The sequence below is a fragment of the Myodes glareolus genome, chromosome 12, assembly GCF_982192425.1.
Source record: "Myodes glareolus chromosome 12, mMyoGla1.1, whole genome shotgun sequence".
NCBI lineage: Eukaryota > Metazoa > Chordata > Mammalia > Rodentia > Cricetidae > Myodes > Myodes glareolus.
Window position 1 is genome coordinate 38,075,294 of NC_142037.1, and position 22,675 is coordinate 38,097,968.

Here is a 22,675-nt window from a genome sequence, read left to right on the forward strand (position 1 = left end):
GGACCTCATTCTCTTTGTGACATTACCTTTTATTGGAAGTATGATACACTAAACTAAAAGTTACACTGTAGTAAATTGAAAGTAGGAAATCTCATTTTTAATTACTTAGAATCAAAGGTTTGTAAACCCATGGTCACTCAGAGTGCTGTTTTTGTCTCTATGTACATAAATGTGTTGATTTTTTATAAAGACTAAACTTCTTGCTTCATTACACATGCAGAGTTACAATTCGAAATGCATTACTTTCTCAATTCCTGGGGTAAAATTGTATGAGTTTAAGCTAAAACCTGGTACTCATTGTAGGCCAGTCTTCCACAGTTTTAACAGAAGCCTCAAATTAGGTGTTCTCTGTGTCCCCCCAGGAAGGATGATTCATAACTTGATGAGATCATTTGGGCCATCTAGGGAGACTGTGACATTATGTTACTGTCACCTGAGTGCCTTATTACGATGATTAGAACAACCATCTTGAGTCATCAGACTTAGTTTATTGATTACACACTGGAAATCTAGGCTATGTCGAAGGGACAATACTAACAGCCTCTGTGGTGGTGGGGGAAGACTAAGTAGCCTTTAACTCAGGAGCTAGGACAACACAACACAAATAGACACACCCCCATTTTGCCCTCAGACACTGGCTTACTCCAGAAATTCCTCATCTGGAATAACACCTCCGTCCACCAGCTACTGGCCACAATGCCTGCTGTCTTCTTACACTGTTTTGGAGTGGGGCTTGTCCTCTGCCACAGATTAGTGACTTAACCAAAGAACCACCCCTACTAAGAAACATCTCAGAAACGCCAATGACTGGTAAATATGACTGGGATAGAAGGCTTTGCCCTTTCTTCAATGTGAGGCAACACTGAGTTGTATCTCCTCTGCTCTCCAGTGCTGTTGACCACACTGCTTTCGAAGGTATGACTGATTCTTAAGAACTCTTTCCTGGGGACTCTGCAGTCACTGTCTCATCTATTGCAACAAGACCTGAGTTACCCTGCAATCAAGAAATCCAGTCTGAGAAAGGTCTGCCTAGAGCATTGGGAGAACATTGTTTTTTTGCTTAGTTTCTGGTCAAAGATGGCACTACCACCATCTTGCCCAAGCTGAGGTTCAGTATGATTATGATCAAACCATTACTCTGGGTTCATCTAGAAAGTGTTTAAGAGTAGAAAAGTTTATACCTGCAATTCGTATGTGAGTTTCTCAGTAAGAAACAAGACACGAGAGTTGGTAGTCTATAAATTTGAATGAGCTACAGAAATAGCAAAGGGTGGGAAGGACAATATGTGACTTGACTTAGAGAAATACATAGTGGAGGTTCCCTGAGCCAACTGGTAGTATATTATAATGCAATATAATATGTTATATTATATTAATTATATTATATATTTGTTTATTGAAGGAGGAATAAGACAAGGAAGCATCAGTACAATGGGAACCTGGAACCAGAGCTGGTGAAATGGTGTCTTTAGGCTGGAGCTACTTGACATTTTTACTTAATGTGCATGACTTTAAATGATGCTTCCCTGGACAATTACTGCCCATGTAGCTAATTTCCCTAAAGTTCCTTTCTTATTCATTTTGGAGCTAACTCTTATTTTATCATATTATCTTGTGCTATTTAAATATATAGGAATATCTTTTCTCCTTCTTTTAAATGTCTTTTAGCATTAGGACGAATGAATGGATAAAGGAGTGAATGGATGGCTAGGCAAAACGTAAGATGAAGAGAACACCGAGTTAAAAAAGAAGAACAACATTGGTAAGCTAAAGACCCTACATCCACGGCATCCAAGCCATTTAAAACATGGAATGTTTTAAATAACATTGTTTTACAGGAAGAAAAGGGTAACTATATTTTCAGATTGACTAAATCCAACTGATGTTTCCAAGATGGCATTTATAATCTCAACTTGTTAATGACCTAAGCCTCTTGCTGTAAGACTCAGCATCTCCTTGACTCCGTGTAATCAGAGTCCAAGTCACAGCCTACTGAGAGCAAAGAGATCTACCTAAAAGCTACATGAGTGTGCCAACCCTGAGCCGTGAAGGCTTCTTTTTGTTCGGAGAGTTGTTGCAGAAGGCCCCGCCTCCTGTTGAACACAGGGTTCTGCCTTGCCCTGGAGAACAAAGCAGCAGACTCCAGATGACTCCTTGTGTCTGGGGCCTAAATGGCTGCAAAGTGATTCCATTTCCAGACGAAATAGCAGGCTCCAATTTCTCTTGTACAAAATCTTAGTACATTCCTTTCTTCCCCTTAATCCCACTAGCCAAAACACCCAGGTAAAACATTTCTAGGAACAGTTTGAAATGCAGACAATAAACATTTCCTTTAACCATTTTCTCCTTTTCCAGGAAAAGCCCTTTCATCTTTTATTGTTGCTTATTAAAGAACATTTCACCACCACTTGTTCCTCCAAATAAAAAAAAAATACAGAAGTATTGGAATCATTCTACATGTAGCCATAATGTAAAATCCACGGGCTTAATCTTGCACATGATTGCTTAAAATAGATGTGGATGTAAGTGGGTGTAATATCGAACCAAATAATGACCCCTTTCTAAAGGTTAAACCGTGCATGTTTGTAGCTCTCTCCCAGCTTTGGTTTCACGAGAACCCTTAAGGTGGTCTGCGGTGACATTATTCATTTGAATTAGGACAAGCTATTTTTAAACAGGCACATTTAAAGTCCCATTTAATAAATTGATTCGAAGCCGAAAATCTATAAACTATTTATAAAAATAGGTGTTTAATTACTGCGAAACATTAGCTACCCTGAAGTGCCTTTGAAGCCATAGGTGGTTAGGAACAAGAGGTAAGGCACACAAAAACTGGGAATGATAGTGACTACTAAAAGCAATGATAGAAACTACTAAAAGCAATTTCCAGAGAAAAGAGGTTTCCATTTGAGAGGAATATTTCCTATTGTTCCGTGAACAAATATATTATTTAAGCCTAAAATTCTTCCTAATTCAGCATGTTTGAAATGATTCAAATAGAACCTCAATAATCCTCCCATGCAATATATATCTTAAACAAAACATCTTTCAAATGAATTCAATTTATTGAATTAGGAAGTCTGAGTCACTTATCTTCTGGAGGACATGTTTTAAAGGGAGAACTGCCGTCCTGCCTTCAGCCTTGTGCCCGCTGATGAGCTCTAAGGGGTAATTTCAAACTGAAGGTCACACAGATGTCCCTGATTCACTTCAGTGAATTACAAAACTAGAGGAATAGGCATGAACAAAGGAGAGACATTTGTGGGTATTCAAGAGGGCTGACAGCAGTGGTAATGAGATATGGGGAGCGTAAAACAGGTTACTATGCATAGGGTACCTGTGTGCAATGGCCAAAATATATAAATGAATAAAGTAAACACACACACACACACACACACACACACACACACACACACACGCACACACTCCTCTAAGGAAGTCATTTTGCCCACTGAAGATCATTAGGTGCTAGGGATATTTAAGTAAAATTAAACAAGTACAATAAAAATGGAATAGCATATTTCGCAGTGGAAGCTTATCTTTTATTACTTTTATATGGAGATAGAGAGTAGAAGCTATGCATTCAAATAATTGATATATTTGAGCTTCTGTGGGAATAGGGAACTCCCCTGTGATGACTAGAGGGACCACATTTGTACCCTTATCTATAAGGCTAGACTGTGGCAGTGATGGCGGTAGAGAGGAAAGAAAGGGGTGCGGTGCGCTAATTAGCACTGTTTTGAATGGCTCTGTGTGACTGGAGTCTTTAGCATGCACATCACTTAACTTTAATTTTTAAAGCGAATGAGCAATTAGATGGTTCTATCCTAGAACTGAGCTCTCCATTTGCCAAAGTGTCTCAATTGTTGCATATGTGATTGCTGAAAGTATGCTACTTTAATAAGTCAATAAGTCCTTCATTGTAATCTACAAAAAAATGCTTTCACTACTTGTTAGCTACTCCCTCAGAGTATTTTGATGTTCTCTGTGACTCTCTACTTTTTTCTGTGCTGCATTTCTTGTGATGGCCAGCTGCTGTGGTGTGAGGCATTCTGGGAATGTATAGAATAATTTCCAAAGATGAAGAGGCATACCTGTTAGGAAAATTGATCATCTATTCTGCTAACTATTACATGATGCCAAACTTCCCTCTAAACTTGTATCTCTGTGCCTATAGATTGGTACGGTTCTCAGACCTCATCAGAAAAGTTTCTTGGTTCCATGACCTGTGGCTGATGAAGATGCTCACAACTGGTCAAAGTATACAGAATAAGTGTCAGTGCTTAGCCACAAAGAGACGTCTAGATCACGCCCTCCAACTTAGGCTAAGAAACCATCAGGGAAGGGGAGGCAGAAAGACTATAAGAGCCAGACATCAGGGAGGAACAGATTGAAATAGTACCTTGTGATATGGCATGAATCACAGCATCTGTGGTTGCCTACACAAGACTTGCACAAGATCAAGCCAGTCAACACTCTAGTATGGCAGAGAAAGGGTCTCATGAGGCCCCATCCCTGGCTGAGGAGCTATTGACAGTGTCATTTGGCAGGGAAGGACAATCATTGCTCTGTAGAAGGGTAACTGCTTCCAATTTGACCATACTCCAGTGGATGGCTCCACACTCACTGAGTATCTGAACCACACAAATTGGACTCAGTGAGTTACTAAAAAGGAAAACAAAACCGGATAGAAGACATGAAGTACGGAGGGATAGCAAAGTTGGAGGTAGACCTGGGAGGAATTAGGAGGAGGAATGAAGGTGAATCAAAATACACTGTAAGAAATACTCAAAGAATTAATAAAACATTATATACAAATAATAATCTTGGCCTATTTATTTTTCCTTAAATGTTTTGTTTAACATATTAATTATACACATAAATCAGTGTACATTTCAGCACCCTAATCAAATCTAGCCTGTTTTTATCATTACCATCTATTTCCAGACTTGAGTCGTCACTATTCTGTATTCAAGTAGAGTTTAAAAAAACAGAAACAAAAAGCTGGGACTGGGATGTAGTTGGTAGAGTGCTTGTCTAGCATCTAAGAAGCCCTGGGTTTGAGCCCCAGCACATCATAGAACAGTCATAGTGGTACTCATCTATCTACAATCCCAGTACTCTGGGAAGAGGATGCAGAAGGATAAGGCGCTTAACACCCACAGGGGATGTACAGAAGATATCCTTCATATCAGGTATTTGCATTATGATCCATAACAGTAGTAAAGTTACAGTGATGAAGTGGCATTGAAATAATTTAATGGCTGAGGCTCACCACAACATGAAGAACTATATTAATGAGTCACAGCATTAGAAAGATTGAGATCCACTGCATTTGAGTGTCTTCAAAACAGGAAACAAATAAACAACTTGCTACGTATGAAAATGATTGTCTTATGTTTTTCTTTCTGTGCTTGATTTATTTCCATTTACATGATGATCTCCAGTTGTAGCCATTTTTCCGAAAATGACAAGGTTTCATTCCCTTCTGTGGCTGACTAGCATTCAAATACACCTATACGTTTACGTTTCTTTATGTCTCTGCTGATAGGTTGATCCCATACCTTAGCTGTTCTGAATAGTGCTGAACTATGAGCATGGAGCTAATTTCCTTGCTGTGCTGATTTTATTTGAAAAGCATGACTTCAGTACTCTCCTTCACTCCCCATTTTATGTATCAATTTGCTAGCCTTGCTTCCTAACTGAGTTTATAAAAAGAACAGACTCGTCTGCCAGGCTGAGAGCTGGGTCTAAGGGAAAACTGTACCATAAGAGAGGCAAAACAAAGCCTCAGACGTGTTATTGCCGCACCCATAAACTTGCAAATCCCTAGCAGAGTTCTTCGAAAAACAATTCTTCATTTCAAGCTGAAGATTTTAAGGTACTAAAAGTCTGACAATAAAAGATCAATTATTCCCACTGCCCTCTATTTGTTGAGAAAGAAAACTAAATGCATTGTAAAACCTCACCATTAACTTCTCTGAAATGCCTCCCTCCTGTGGTCTGTATTCAGACAGTGACATCAGAATCACTTATTTCCAAGCTGTGTTTTGTAGGGTCTCAATTTAAAGTTGTTTTAGTTGTAGAAAATAATGAGTTTCATTGCATTTTCATGCATGTATATGGTATTGTTTGCTTGCATTTATCCGCCCTATATTTTCTTTACCCTCAGCTTCCCTTCTGTTTTAATAATGTTGATTTTTGTTTGATTCTTGCCTTTTTGAGTTTTTCTCACTTAACATGATATTGGTGGTCTTTCTACCCTTGCTGCCTTCATGGTGGTTTAGGTCATTCGCATCTTGTTCTGCCTCTCCAGTCTCAGGTCCCCCGTGTACTAAGTGCACTCAGGCCAGGTGTCACTGGTATGCTTCTCAGCCTTTCCCTTGCCAATCTGTTTGTATGGGATGCATTTCACCTTACTCCACTTTAAGACCCGGTTTCAATATGTTGTTTTTATGTTGTTTTTCATGGGCAGAACACACTTTACCCTTCTTCTTTATTTTTCTGGAATACTTAGTATACCTCTTTAATTTAACCAACATGGTATTTGTAGGAGTGTATGAGTGCATGTGTATGTGTAGATACACGTGTAAGCTGTGTGTGTATATGTGTGTGCACGCATACCTCTGTGTGTGTAGCCCAAAGGAGGGTATTGGGTGTCCTGCTCTGTTACTCTCTGCTGTGTTTCCTTGGGACGGGATCCCTTAATAAATCAAGGATCTAGGCTGGCAGCCAGAAAACCCCAGAAATCCTCTTGTCTCTTTCTACCCCAGAGTGCTGGGATCATAGTTGGGCAGAAAGCCATTTATACATGTAGCCATCTCTCTGGCCTCACTAATATACTGTCTTTTTAACTGTTTGGAGTTACATTTTGTTTTTCTCACCTACATAGAAAGCCACTAAAAGGGTGAGGATATCCTATTTACCACTGAGTCTCCAGACTCAGCTCATTGACTGACTCAGTCATCGTTCAATAGGTGCTTGGCAAAAAGACAGAGTTGACATTATCCTACTGGTTGTTTATTAGGTTTACATAGGATACAATACCAACAGCAACACACTGATTGTGTACAATGCTAATAGCAATAATGTAACCAGAACATTCTTAGTATGTTGAACTCCATAGAGGAAAGCCACAGATAGACCTCTAATTTGCCTGGATTCTGCAGAAGAAGTTGTCTAATTTTCCAAAATCTGGAGTGAGAAAAAATAATACATTGCTCAAGAGAACAATGTGCTCTTTGACACCAACTGTGAAAGCACTCACAGCAACAATAAAAATGCAGTGTCTTCCTTGCCTCTAGGCTGTTTTCACTGGTCTTGTTCCTTCATGAACTCACCTTTTTATGAAACACAATATTTTTAGAGTACTCTGCTCTTACGAAGCACTCGGCAACCTCTAGTCAACCTGTTTCGATTTCAGCATTCTTATCTGTATGACGAGGCTAATGGTGCTAAGCTGGTCTCCTAGGGATGCGTGATTAAATATGTGTCTTGACACCGCGTAGGCCCTGCATACATCAGCAAGGATTTTCAAAATGAAATGTTCTGCATGCCCAGAAAGTCGTTCCATTTGGCATTGTTTGAAGAGCGAGCGCATTTCCACAAGGGAACACTTGCACCATCAGCAAACATTCCAAAATAGATCTGAGGTTAAAAAAAAAATTGTTAAAACTGCCATGAATGTTTTATTTGGGGTTGATAAGACAGGCGAGTATGTCAAAACATCTCCACCCATAATTTTTAATGGGGAGAGCAAGCTTTAGTGGAGTGTGGGATTTCTGTTTTATGTTCTGCATTCTTGCTGTTATAAGAAGATGTTAGAATATCCTCTCTCCAAGACAGACTTGTGTTGCAATGGATTTGCCCAGAGTGCCTTCCTTCTTACTTCAAGTGGGACCAGAGCCCGGAATTCCTGTGGTAATGCTCTGCCCAGCAGATTTTCATGTCGTTTAATTTGGCAACTGGGGCCTGGCCTAGGTGAATCTTCTCTTTTCCCATAACTCTCATTTTCCTACCATTCTGATGACTCATTTATTTGTCCCATGCTTATATAAAAGCTGTGAGTTTCCTTCCCGGTCACAGTGGTTCCTGAGAGACAGAGGGGGAGGCGACCTTAGAGAAGGGAGAAGTTGATTGGAAACCAAAGCGAAAGCAGAAACAAATACACCTTGAATGAGTTCTGAGATGCCGAGAGGTAGTGAGAGGAGTGTAGGTTTATTAGAAAACACACACGCGATGATATTGTGATGTCTATCCTTCTCTAGTCCAGCACCAAGCCAGATTTAGTGATAGGTAAATTATCCAATGCTCACTTCTGTGCATGTGTGTAAAAGAGGAACGGCCGTCCAAATAGGGGAGACAGCACATGCAAAGGTTTCAGGACTGAGTGGAATCAAGCTCTGGGTCAGATATCCTCTGCAACAGAGTCACCTGGAAACATTTTCTGACCTGAAAAAAATACCTTTTATGGAAGCCCAGCACGCACACACACAGAAAACAATGCCTTCAAACATCGTAAGTCAGATGAACCTAGTGAATGTTCACAAATTAACATACTCATTAACCCGCGCCATTTCAGAGAGACGCTTCTGTTTGCATTTGCTTTTAGAGTTTAGTTTTCAGGGACCATTCTCTGATTTGCTGAATCAGAAACTCAAGAGCAGGACGTCCGGGAGTTTAAATAAGCTTCCCTGGAAAAGGTTTTTGTTGTTGTTGTTTTGTCTTTTAGTTTTGTTTTGTTTTTGTTTTTTTGAAGCCAACCAGGCACCAAATTTCATCTGTGAACTCTGATTGGCTACCAGTTTCATGACTTGGGTAGAGAGAGACACTAGGGCAAGTCTTGAGCCTGGGAGAAAGGTGGGCAAAGGGACCCCACTGGAGATGCGTTCTGACAGTTGCCTAAGAAGGCATAGAGGGCAATCCCCCAGTTGCATCCTATTATTCATTTGTGTTTTATTACTTTATTGCTTGGTAATAGAACCTCAATTTCAGTGAAGTAAATTGTAACCAAGCATAAACACAAAGACTATTATGACCTCACTTGAGGCTAAATGTAGCTGCATAACCAATTTTTAGCCACTAGGAAATGTGGAAAATGTCAAATGTGGATTGGAAAAGTAGCTAAAGGGGTGAGGTGCACTCTTCCTGATCTGTCTCGTCTTGCTGTTCCAGGGAGGATGGACATGTCTGGAATGAAAGTAACCATCTTGATTCAGATGGATGAGGGCCATCCATCACGAGTGGGAGAGCAGAAAACAGGAAGAAATGTAAATTCCTTAGGAACATTTTAAGAATTTCTCCCTGGTTCCATACTACCAACTGAGAATTTTGTTTTAAACAGAAAACCATTTATATTTAGCTAGTATTAATTTGAGTTGTATAATGCTACCTACAAATATCCATGTACCTAAGTGAGGCAAATCCTCTTCCATTTGGGTATGTCTGAAAGAGCTCAATTAGAAGTAGCTATATTCCTAGAACTTGATGTTTTGATTTATCTTCCTCCTCCTTGGCTAAAGAAATGTCTGAGAGAAAGTTTTGATTGTGATAATCAACTCTTAATGAAAACAAATATGTTTTGTACAGTAGAGTCGAAGCTAGCTGTCTGGGCACTGTTTATGTGGTTGGCTCCTTGCCACAGGCTTCATCTGAACTTAGGGAAAGGAGAGAGAGAGAGAGAGAGAGAGAGAGAGAGAGAGAGAGAGAGAGAGAGAGAGAGAGAGAGAAAGAGAGAGAGAGAGAGAGAGAGAGAGAGAGAGAGAGAGAGAGAGAGAGGAAGGGAGGGAGGAAGGGAGGGTTCTTAACCTGGGAATTTTCTGTAAAACGCCTTGCATTCTGTGTAGGTGGGTGTCAGTTTCTTCAAGTAATAACTGCAAGAGACTTTTGTGGTCTAGGAATATGTTTCCACCTGACTGGGCACTGGTTCTACTTCCTGACAATACAAAGCTGGGGAAGTCGAAGTGGGTTGGCAGGTCACAATAAGAAAGCAGGGTTGGGCTCTCATTTTAGTTCCAGTACCAATGGAAAACAGGTCACAAACCAGTAATTGTTTTGAGGCTCAGGCAGAGGCTAGGGAGAGGGAGTAGATCCAGGGGAATCAGAGATATAGATGATATAGATATAGATATAGATATAGATACAGATATAGATCTGGTCTATATCTGACCCTGGGGTGCAGCAAGACCAACTCCAAAGCCCTAAATGCTAGTGTCTCAGGTTCCTAACACTGCCCTCTCATTCAGAAGTCCACAGGAGACCAACCTGATATGAGGTAGTTAAAACTGAGGCTGAGTGGATCAGAGAATGGTCACTGATGGATTTTGTTGTTGTTGGTCTAGGAAATGAACTCCGTCCTTCACTCTTGCTAGGTAAGCACTCTACCACTGAGCCAGGTCCTCACTCCTGTCTTTTCCTCTTATTTTGATCTGTCTGGCCTTGATCATTCTGTAAGCCAGGGATGCAGGCCTTGAACTCATGATCCTTCTTCCTCTGGCTTTGGAACAACGGGGTTCACAGGTCTACTTCCTTAGGCCCAGCACTAAGTGAGGGCTTTTTTTTTGTGGGTGTGTGTATGTTTTGTATTTTTAATTAACAAACTCTCCTCAGCCTCATCTTTTCTATCTGTAGCACTGCAGCTAAGAGCACCTTACTCGCAGGTAAAAACATTTTATGCGTATGGAATCTGCAAATTGTGGCAGGGCGTACAAGCACAATCATTCTTACTATTTTTGGAGAAGGATGACAGCAATTTAACTGTGCCGAGCCAATTTCCATAGCATTTAAGATGAGGATAATTCATTCATGGAAAATGAGAGGGGGAAGGTTTATGGAGTTAAGATATAATTGGTAGATTTGTAATACAGACAGGAAACCTATGTCAGAGAAAGAAACTGCATTCCTGCCAAAGAAAAATGCTCAGCTTTTCAAGAGATGGCATCGTCATGACGCTGTTTACTTTTTAATCATCCGTGGCTAACATAGTTTATCTTAGGAAAATGATTCATAAGAGCACGACTTAGAATTCACCAGAATTAAGAGTAGCCACTATGTGAGTTTCTGCTTTGTTCAAGACAACCATAGGAGATCAGACAGGAAAGCCAAGGGGCTCCATGGCTTTAACCATGAAACCAGCATTGGGATATTTAGGTTTACAACTGCATTTTACATAATAAACCACATTTTATAGGTAACAGGTGTAGCTGACTTATAACCTCAATTGTGTGAGGCTGGGCTCTCAAACTGGCTATAAAGGGATTTGGAAAGATTGATGAGACTTAGTGACAGCCACAATGATTCTAGGAATTAACTTTTAAAGGTGTCATTTTGGTGAATGATAGGTTACTAAAAATATTCTTCTAGTGGTAAGGAATTTGTCTATAAGTAGAAGTGAGGTTGTTTAGTGAAAATAATTCTGATTATTTAACTACAAAATGTTCATCTTTGGACATCTCTTTGACTACAGTTGGTTCTAAACACATAGCCTGACTTCCTCAGCCTCTCTTATTGGCTTCTTTCCCCAGTTGAAAGCCATCAACTCCACCAGCATCTTTGTGGAGGTTGTAATCTAGTCCAACTGTTTAAAACAGAATCTGACCTTAATTAATGTTCTTTCTAACTACTACGATGAATTTGATGACCAAGAAATCAGCTGTTGTAATTCAAAGAAAGAGAAGGAAGAAAAAAGAAAGAGAGAAAGAGAGAGAGAGAGAGAGAGAGAGAGAGAGAGAAGAGAAGAGAAGAGAGAAGAGAAGAGAAGAGAAGAGAAGAGAAGAGAAGAGAAGAGAAGAGAAGAGAAGAGAAGAGAAGAGAAGAGGGGAGAGAGGAGGGAGGGAGAAGGAAGAACGCTATGATCTTGTGCGATGTAATGAGCTCCACTCCTTTCTTCTCTCTAAGTCTGCCTAGGGCTCCCACGCTTGCTTCCTCTGTTCTCATGATTGTCTAATCTCTACCCACCTCTCAGGTTTCCTAACCATCAGCTGTTCTCCGAGGTTGCCAATCTCAGAACTTTAGCATTTTCGGGCAGGAATCAAAGGGATACCTCCCTTTAGGTTTTTATTTCATACTTGGTACAGTATCATAATAACCATAAAGAAAACTGTGTGGACAGGGAGAGGCCTGCCACCTCCCTTAACATGATTGTTTCCTTTGTATTAACTTCATTTATTTATCTCACTAAACATTTATGAAGAGCATCTTGTGACCAGCTCTATTCCTACTGTGGGGGATATTCCAGAGAACAAACACTATTCCCATGGCTCTTCATTTGAGTGTGGGGAAAAATAAATTTAAAAAATATTATGTTATGTCAGGCAATGTTTGATTTTAAGAAGGAATAAGAAGATAGATTCAATTTGGGGCGTGTAGGGTTGGATGGAAGAAATATTGCTTTCTTCTTGCAATGCCCACAGTCTTATTCTTTAAGAAAATGTATCTTTTCCCTTGGGAAAAAGTCAAATAAATAAATAGAACAATAGTTAAAAACAAACAAATAGGTAATAGCAAAAAAAAAAAAAAGACTAGAACAAATTGATAAAGAAAGCCTCTAAGTACATCTGGCGATCTAGAAGTGGACTCCCCCTCTCCCACAGCATTCCTGTCACTTCACATGAATCACACTCACCAGAAGCTTGTGATGGTTCATAAATGGAGAGAAATAGAGGAAATCAGCACCAGAAAACGTGAGAAAGTACCAAGTAAGCGGGAGAACTTTTGAGCGGGAAAGAGGAAACAAATTCTCATCATTAAAAGGTCTTTGAGCCTATAATTCGTGATCCTGGAGAAGCTAAATAAGAAGGTGAACCTGAAGAAAATCATATAGTTATCCTCCTGGATATTGGAAGTAGACAAGATTGCCAGGCAAAACTTGAGTGCACGGGGGGTGGGGGGGTTGGGGAGTGGGGGTGAATGTAAGGGGAGATGGGTAGAGAGAAGGGAGAAGGGGAGGATTCGGGAAAGCTTGGGGGAATAGGATGGGTGGGATGGAGGAAGGATGGATATGGGAGCAGGGAAGTAAATATCTTAATTAAGGGAGCCATTTTAGGGTTTGCAAGAGACTTGATTCTAGAGGGGTTCCCAGGTCCAAGGAGAGGTCCCCAGATTGTTCCTTGGGCAGCAAAGGAGAGGGTGCCTGAACTGGCCTTGTCCCATAGCCATACTGATGAATATCTTGCATATCACCATAGAACCTTCATCTGACAATAGATGGAGATAGAGACAGAGGCCCACATTGGAACACTGGACTGAGCTCCCTAGGTCCAAATGAGGAGCAGAAGGAGGGAGAATGTGAGCAAGAACGCAGGATCACGAGAGGTGCATCCACCCACTGAGACGGTGGAACTGATCTAAAGGGAGCTTACCAAGGCCAGCTGGACTGGGAGTGATGGAGCATGTGATCAAAATGGACACTCTGAACGTGTCTGGCAATGAAGGCTGACTGAGAAGCCAAGGACAATGGCACTGGGTTTTAATTCTACTGCATGGACTGACTTTGTGGGAGCCTGGTTTCTTTGGATGTTTACCTTTATAGACCTGTATGGAGGGGGGAGGACCTTGGACTTCCCACAGGGCAGGGAACCCTGACTGCTCTTAAGACTAGAAAGGGAGGGGGAGATGGGGAGGGGGAGGGAAAAGGGAGGTGGGGAAGAGATGGAAATTTTTAATAAATAAATTAATTAAAAAATAAATAAAATAAAATAAAATGTCAAACTTTGAGAATTTGAGGCAAGTTCAGATTATGTGAAAAACTCCGAGATAAAACTATAAACAAATCAGGATGCAAAGAGTTTGGAGAGACCTGTGAGATGGCTCAGCAGGAGCTTGCTGCAATGTCTGACAGGTGGAGGAACCACACACTGACGTGCAAGGACCTCCACAAGGCTGCTCATTCACACTCTAAGAAAACAGGCAAAGTCCTGCTCACCCTGAGACAGCAAGAATGCCTGCGATGGGAGAAAGGGAAACATAAGGAATAGAAAAGACTGACCAGAGACACAAAGCTCTGACGTTACCCCAACTGAGAGTCCACCCCAAACTGGGAATGCGTGGTCCAGTTCTCCCATTTGGAAGCGAAGGGTTTATGTATATGGCTACTATTAATGAAAATAATGGCCTGAGCCATTTACAATAGAGCCTTAGTTGACCAGGAGAATGAATTTAGAGTCTGCAGTAGACAGCGTAGATTTGAATTCATATATGGTGTTAAATTACTCAGTTTTCAATCTGTGTCTATGTCCTAGCTGATGCTGCATTTCTGGGGCTTCTACAGAGCATATTGAAAAGATTACCCTTGAGCTAAACTGAGTTATATGAAACTATCATTTTTATTTCAACAATATTTACATATAAACAATGTCATGCACTATTGCTTGGCATATGGTGGGTGCCTGCTTCATAATAGCCATCAGGATCATCACTTTACTTTTGCAGGATCCCATTAAGAGAACATATAGAAGATGATGCCCCCATCCCAAAAAAGTTTGCCCATAAGGTTGGGAACACTGTTTAGGGGTTGTTGATTATTACTTATACTAGATAGAGGGTTAGGGTGAAAACTATGCTTGTTCAAAAGGGGGGAGATAATAGTGGGTAATAGAGTGAATATTCGTGAGCTATTTTTTATGGATAATTTACATTGGTATAGTTTTTGTATATTGATAAAGTTTAAATTATATTTCTTACTTTTGTTTACATTTGTACACCTATGCAAAGTTATTTTGTCAGATTGTATATATGCATGTTTCTACCTTGGTTTAGGACATTTTGTATATTGATACAACTTTTAGAATATATTTTCATATTGCATTATATATTGCTCCTACCTCTGATCAAGATACTTATAGAATGTTTACATTTTGAGGTCATTGTCCTCATTTGTTGAACATTTGTTTACAGATTATTTTATATTCTACATGAAGTTTCAGTCTTGAAGTTATACAGATATTAATTATTATAGGTCAATAGTTGTTCATGATTGTTGTACATACAGTCAGATCAATTAGGTTCTTCAGATATACAGAGATTGTATTCTGTCTAGATAGGTAATCTTCATCCACTTCAGGGATCTATGAAACATGGCATTTAAATAACTTAGGTTTCTGTTGGCATGAGACAATTGCTTCTGACAGCACCAATCTATTCCTGAGAGAATGCTGAGCACCGAGGACACTCCAATTGGAGCTTGTTTTCCTCTTGGCAAAACTGGCCTTTGGGCAAGGAACTGACAATGCCTCAACCACTGACAAGTTACAAGATATCCAGAAATGAATAAGCAGGATTGTCAAATCTTGCCAAAACCGGGTAAGATGATTTTGAAAATTTTTTTCTGTCTTGGAAATGATCTGTCAGTTACACTAGCCAAAGTGGGTTGCCTTGACATTGAAAAATGAGACTTTGGTGATTGCTCAGGTAGCTAATAGTCATATATTGCTCTCTTTGGAAGCTACTTGATTGTACTTCCTGCCTGCTCAAGTAATATTATCTCCCTTCTCAGGCCTTTGATGGGCTTGAAGATTAGATAGTAGTAGTTACTGTACTCTTACGATCTAGCCAAGCCATTTCTTATACAAGACTTAGATTCCATGGGATAGAATGTTTATTAAAACATTTAACTTATGTTCCTTGCTTAATATTGTTTATGCTGGTTGTAATTCTGATTATACTTGATATCTGTTCCTAGTGTATATAGTTTTGTATTTGGTTTAGAACTCTCTTATTTAAACAAAAGGGGAAGGTGCTGTAGGAGCACATTCTGCCCCTTCAGCCAATTGCCTTTAAGATATTAGCACACTTGGGCAATGGCCTCTTATATTGCAAAAAAACAGTGGTAACTGTGTGCCCACTCTCTTGCTTCTGGTTACCACTTCTGGCTGCTAGACTCTGTTCCTGTTCACTCAGAGGACTGTTGTTTAGGACAGTGACCTGTAAGTTTTCCCTTTAAGTAAATAACCCTTTTATTATTCATAATTCTGAATTGGTTTGGGATTGTTTTGTGACTTATGTCATCACATGAAGTGTGTTATTTATTTTGAGATATGGTTTCACTATGTAGCCCTGGCTGACTTGGAACTCACTACATAGATCATGTTGACCTGGAATTCACAGAAGATCTGTTTGTCTGCCTGCTTCTTCCTCTCCAGTGTGTTAAACGCGAGACTTGAATAAGAGTCTTTTAAAACTTGAAGATACAATAACATTTGTACATTGATGAAGCTCTTTCGATGTCTAAATGGCAACCATGCCAAGTACAGTACCATGTTCTTTAAACAATAAACAAAAAAAATAAAAACAAATAAAGAAATAGCCTGGGGCTAGAGAGATGCTCTGTGGCTAAGAGCACTGGCTGCTCTTGCAGAGAACCGGAGTTAAGTTCCCAGCACCCATATGGGGCTCACAACAACCCATAACTCCAGTTCCAGGTGATCCAATGCCCTCTTCTAGCCTTTTTGGGTAGTAGGCACAGACATGGTACACACACCTTCATGTAGGTAAGCACTCGCAAAATAAAAATGAATAAATCTTAAAACACCAAAATACCATTTTTTTTAAAAAAAAATTGAGATGTACTTCACGTCTCACAAAATTTATCCTTTGCTATTGAACGCACAGTGCAGTGGTTCTAAGTCTAATTAGTTTCTTCATGATCACCAGTTTCTGGCTTTAAACTACTTCCATCTCCCCTAAACGAAACTCAGTGTACCTAGTAGTAATTCATCTTTGTTCTGCCCTTCCTCGGGCTCTTGGTGTCGTATTCAGTATTCTATTGCTGTGAAGAGAGATCATGACCACGGCAACTCTTATAAAGGAAAACATTTCATTGGGACTGGCTCACAATTTCAGAGGTTTAATCCCTCATCATCATGGAAGGGAGTATGTTGGCATGCAGGCAGACATGGTGCTGAACGGGTAGCTGCAAGTTCTGCATCTTGCACTTCAGGCTGCAGGAAGAGAGAGTGTCTGGGCCTGGCATGGTTTTTGAAACCTCAAAGCCCACCCCCAGTGACATACTTCCTTCAGCAGGGCCACAAACTCCTAATCCTTTCAAGTGTTGCCACTCCCGAAGGGTTCAAATATATGAACCTAGAGTAGCCATTTTTAGCCCAACCACCACAGTAATGATTTGCTTTCTGGGTCCACAAATTTACTTATACTGGATATTTCATACAAGTAGAATCACATAGCCTGTAATGTTTTATGATAGACTTCTTTTGCTAAACAATATTATTGAGGTTTATACATATTGTAAGTGCTTTAGCATCCTTTCTTTTTAATGGCTGACTATTATTCCATTGAATAGGACATTTACTATGTATGGTTTATTCCATTGGCAAACTGATGGAAGCGTAGGCTACTTCTCTTTAAGCTATTTTAATACCACTGCTATATGCATTTTTCTATGTTTTTGTGAAGCGACTCCTTCTGCTATTTTAGGAATGGGAGTGCTATTTCATGTAATAACTGTATATTTAACACTAGTTCATGCAATAACTATATATTGAATACTATTTCATGTAATAACTATATATTTAACGCTTTAAACTTTTCAATTTATTGAGGTAGCTAGTTTTTGTCAATCTGACACAAAGTAGAGTCACTTTGAAGGAGGAAATCTCAAATCTCAGTCGAGGAAACGCCTCCATCAGATTGGCCATGAACATGTCTGTATGAAATTTTCTTGATTAATGGTAGATGTGGGAGGGTCTAGACCACTGCAGGCCATGCTGCTCCTGCGCAGAGTGTCCTGGATTATATAAGAAAGCAGACTGAGTTAGCCATGGAGAATAAGCCCATAAGCAACATTCCTTTATAAACTTTGCTTCTGTTCTTGCCTCCAGGTCAATGTCTTTGCTTTCTTCAATGATGGACTGTAACTTGTATGATGAAATAAACCCCCTTTTTTTCCAAGTTCAGGGACTCTTTATTGTCTGTATAATTTATCATAAATTTAATTATAAAGCAAAATATGGTTTACAAAATAAAACCATTTTATAAACTATATATCTTCATTGAAATATAAGTGTATTTCTCTATATAAAATCACTTGGTGATAGAAGTTTAGTGACCAAAGGAATTTTTACCCATGTAGTTCAGATAAAAGAATTGGTGACTGAATGTTGGGGTTGGTCTATATTGATTGATGGTTTGCATAGATTCTATTTACCAGGGAATGACTGACTTCCTATCAGACTATCCACAGTTATGAGGCTGGCAGGCTGATGTTACAGTAGCTATTGCAGTAATCAAGATTGTATGGCATTTGGTTAGGGTATGTGTCTCCTGTCTTTCTCTGTGGATTTGCCTTACCTATTTTGTTAAGCACTATCAGCATTTGGTAAATTAATAATCTAGAGTTACACACATGAAGATAAGCATTTAACTTGGCCTGCTTAACCTGAACTTGTTTTTTTTTTTGTTTGTTTTTTGTTTTGTTTTGTTCAAGACAGGGTTTTTCTTGTTCAAGACAGAGTATCTCTGACTCTGCCTCCCTGAGTGCTGAGATTAAAGGCATGCACCACCATCACCCAGCTTTACCTGTACTTGTTAAACACACTACTAGGTGATCCCATGCCCAGTTTAAGGCTCAGCTCTTGCATAAATAATGAGAGCTCCCACATGTGCATTCTCACCCACCTCCCCCCCCCCTCTCTCTCTCTCTCTCTCTCTCTCTCTCCCTTGTAGAACTTCCTCTTTTCCTCTCATTAACTGGCTGTTCTATGGGAACTGTAATGGGAAGACCCCAAAGTCACCTTTGCTTCCTATTGTATTGTTCTCCCACCTATTATATTTCTTAGTATAAACAATTGCCACTCAGTGTCAAAAGAAAACTTCCCAGGGATTTCAAGTGTCTTCCTTCTACAAGCATTGCTTGCCTAGATTCATCCTTGTTTTTTAGGTCATATGAACTGAACCTACCACCTGCTCCTGACTTTTGTCCTTAACCCAATGTTTGACTTTACCCAGTTTCCCACTGAGCTGGGTACAGTTAATTGGAATTGGGATTGTCAACATAAAATGATAGTTTGAAGCAAAACCCTATATAACATACACATATATTTTATGTGACAAATTAGTAAATAATTTAGGCTTTGCAGTTCACATGATCTAACTGGTAGCTTTTCTGATGTGACACAAAATTTATAGAGAATATTTAAATAAATAATTGTGGCTATTTCAATAAAATTTTATGAAAATGTGCCTAATTAGAGAAGATTGCCTGGGACATGATTGAAAAGTTCAGGGGACTTGACAGAATCCAGAGGATCATTAATATTAAAGGAGTTGGTTCACAAAGAAAGCTCCATGAAAAAAAAATGAGAAAGAGTATTCTTTGAGTAGGGAGAAACTTGGGGTGTCATTGTGTCCTAGAAATCAAAGCAGAAAAGTATTTATCTCCGTTATGATCAAAAGTCTTGAGGAGGTCAGGTGGTGGTGGTGCACGCCTTTAATCCCAGCACTAGGGAGGCAGAGGCAAGCAGATCTCTGTGAGTTTGAGGCCAGCCTGGTCTACAGAGTAAGCTCCAGGACAGCCAGGGCTACACAGGGAAACCCTGTCTTGAAAAAAGAAGAAGGAAAAGGAGGAGGAGGAGGAAAAGAAGAAGAAGAAGAAGAAGAAGAAGAAGAAGAAGAAGAAGAAGAAGAAGAAGAAGAAGAAGAAGAAGAAGAAGAAGAAGAAGAAGAAGAAGAAGGTGGTCATGGAGAGATGTAGTTAGCAGCCTGCAGTGGGATCTATGCGACTTTGCAACCATGAACCGTTATGATATAGGTGGATGGATAACTGGAGGTGGGGTCACATAAACTGGAGCCCTACCCTGGGTCTAGGCTATTCAATGAAAATTCAGAAAAGTGAAGATTGACATTCTCAGACCATGTAAGACCCCAGGATTGTTCAGAATGAACAAAATAATGAGTTCTGGAGGGCAAATCCTCTATGTCCATGAGAGTGGGACTGAGGAATCAATGATCAATCCAGTCTAATGAAAAGCCATGTTTTGTTTTTTGTTTGTTTGTTTGAACAATGTATAGGTACTGCCTTCTTAGTAGCTGATGCCTCACTCCCTACTTTTCAGAGGGGAAAATGGAGATAAGAAGTTTCCGGAAAGTTGGATATCTTGTAACCAACCCAATCAATCAGCAACCAACCCTGACTCCAGCCCCTCATTTCCTCTCCAGTCCTGTTTTTGTGGGAACAAGCAGGGAAATCAGACAATTTTAGAATTTAATTTCTCTCTCCATAGTCTTCATTCCAGAATGTAGTTGTATTTGGCATTTTTGGTCAGGCAGTTTATAATACTGTATACTCAATTTTGGTGGTGTTGAGAATAAAACCCAGGGCATTGCTCAAATAGGACAAGTGTTTCTACCACTGAACTACATTCTTATCTGTAGAAATTATTTTTAAATTAAAAGAACATTCACTAGAAATATTTTATACTCTTTCACCATTCATGTTAGCACTACTCAAAATTCGAACTATCTGGGATGGAAGCCTTGTTTCTTCCTCTCTTCACTCTTACCCTCATGACCTCATTCTTCTGAGACAATCCCCCTCACAAATCTCCTAGGGCTCAACATTATTTAATGAAAAAGAAAACTCTATGAGCCAGCTACCTTCTTGTTCTCAGAAATCTGTTGGGAGCTCTGGGAAAGCAAGGGACACAGATTAACATCGCATCTAAACTTCACTCAAGATTGAAGAGCAGAGACACAGAGAGAGGCTCGTAACTACCAGTTTTGCCTTTTGATCAAGACGAAGGAACTTGGTACACACTTATTTCCTATCATTAGTGGGGGTCTTGGCCACGCCTCTCTCTTTAATTCTTTCCTGAGTTGATTTCTAATTTTCCGTTGGTTAAAACAGCAGATTGTGGGAGATCAAAGAGGATAATGACAAGGAGTAAGTGGCAAGTGACTGACGTCTTTGTAAGAGGAACTGGAGCTGCGTGGTGTGATTGCTTTAGAAGTAGCCTGCTGAGAGGTCCTTTACAGTAAATTCTGTCACAGCATGCTTCAAGAGACTGTCCAAACATCATATTTATTATTATACTCATCCAGCTGTTTATCTTTTATTGCATGCCCACTGTATTGTATATAATTTGCCTATATCCACTGTAAGTATGTATGTATTATATACAGATACACACATACGCACTGTACATGCTACACATGAGATAAAAAGAGAAACACTGAGTAACAGATAAAGATCAAATGGATGTTTGAATCTTGGTTCTGACAGTCACTCACTCATTAGCGAAAGTTAGTTGAATAATGGCTCCCAAGATATGTCCATTCAAACCTCAGAGTTTGACCTTATTTGGAGTACGTCTTTCTAGATATTGTTGGCATAAGACTCTGAGGTGGAATCATCTTGAATTAGGTCAGGTCCTAAATTGAATGATAATGTCCCAATGAGACATGAACAGAATAAGACATTGACAAGGAAAGAGGTAAACTGGAAATAGAGGCAAAGATTAAAGTTACACAGCCACCTGCCTCGAAGGAAAGCTAAGGATCTCGGGCAGCTGTAGGAGCCAGGAGAACTGTATGGAGACAAATCTGTCTGCAACTTGATATTTAGAGTCCCTGCCTCCAGGAAAAGGACACTTTTCAACATTTGTGGTTGTTGGTTAAATAAAAAAGCCCTACGAAGCTCATAGATTACTGGTATAATTTTTGATTAGCTTGCTCTTCCCTGCGTCACTTTCTGCCTTTATAAAATGAAGAGAATAACACTCACTCAGAGTTAGTGTGGGTCCAATGAGAAACAGAGCACACAACAAGAGTACAACAAATGTTAGCAGCTGTTATTAAGGTATGGAGAGTATCATGGGTCAAGTTTCTCCGGGTTGGGTCATGGTGAATGCTGGACTTAACAAGGCTATTATTACATCCGTCACTGTTGGTTTTTGTTTGTTTTATTAATCTGGGATATCATTTTACGTTTAAAGCAGGAAGACAAGGGAAAAAGGCAACACATCATATAGACAAGTAGCCTCCAATATATTTGTTCGAAAAAACTGCATGGATTCTGGAGTGTCTGGCTCTGGAGTATCTTCCTCTGTGACAAGAACTCAGTATACACACTTCCTGAGCTGAAGAAGAACTGATTAGCACTGAAAAGACTTTTATCTGAGTTTTGTTATAACTCTCCAAGAAGCAGAGCCTCACAAATCTTCCATGGTGAACACAAAGAATGGAGGAAACAAAACATATTGATTGTATTTAATTAAATTAATTTATTTGTGAAATTTCTTATTTTTATTTCATATGTGTTGGTGTTTTGCTTGTATATAAGCCTGTGAATCATGTATTCAGTTTCTGAGGAGACTAAGAGAGGGCATTGGTGCCCCTCGGAACTAGAGTTAGAGGCTGCTGTGAGCTTCCGTGTGGGTGCTGAGAATCAAATCTAGGTCCTCTGGAAGAACAACCAATGCTCTTCACTACCCAGCCATCTCTCCAACCCCACAAAATACACTTTAAACTCATGCTGCTGAGGCTGCTTCCTTCTCTTTGTAGGACTTACAAAACTAGACAGTTTCCTTTTATGTATGCAGTGGAATCAAATAATCATGTGTCGAAGATAATGCATTTTTGAAGACACAATATAAAGAAATTCTGAGATGGTCAAATTCTATTTCCCATTTCAGCTATTTTTCTAAGCCACTAATGGCAATAAATTTCA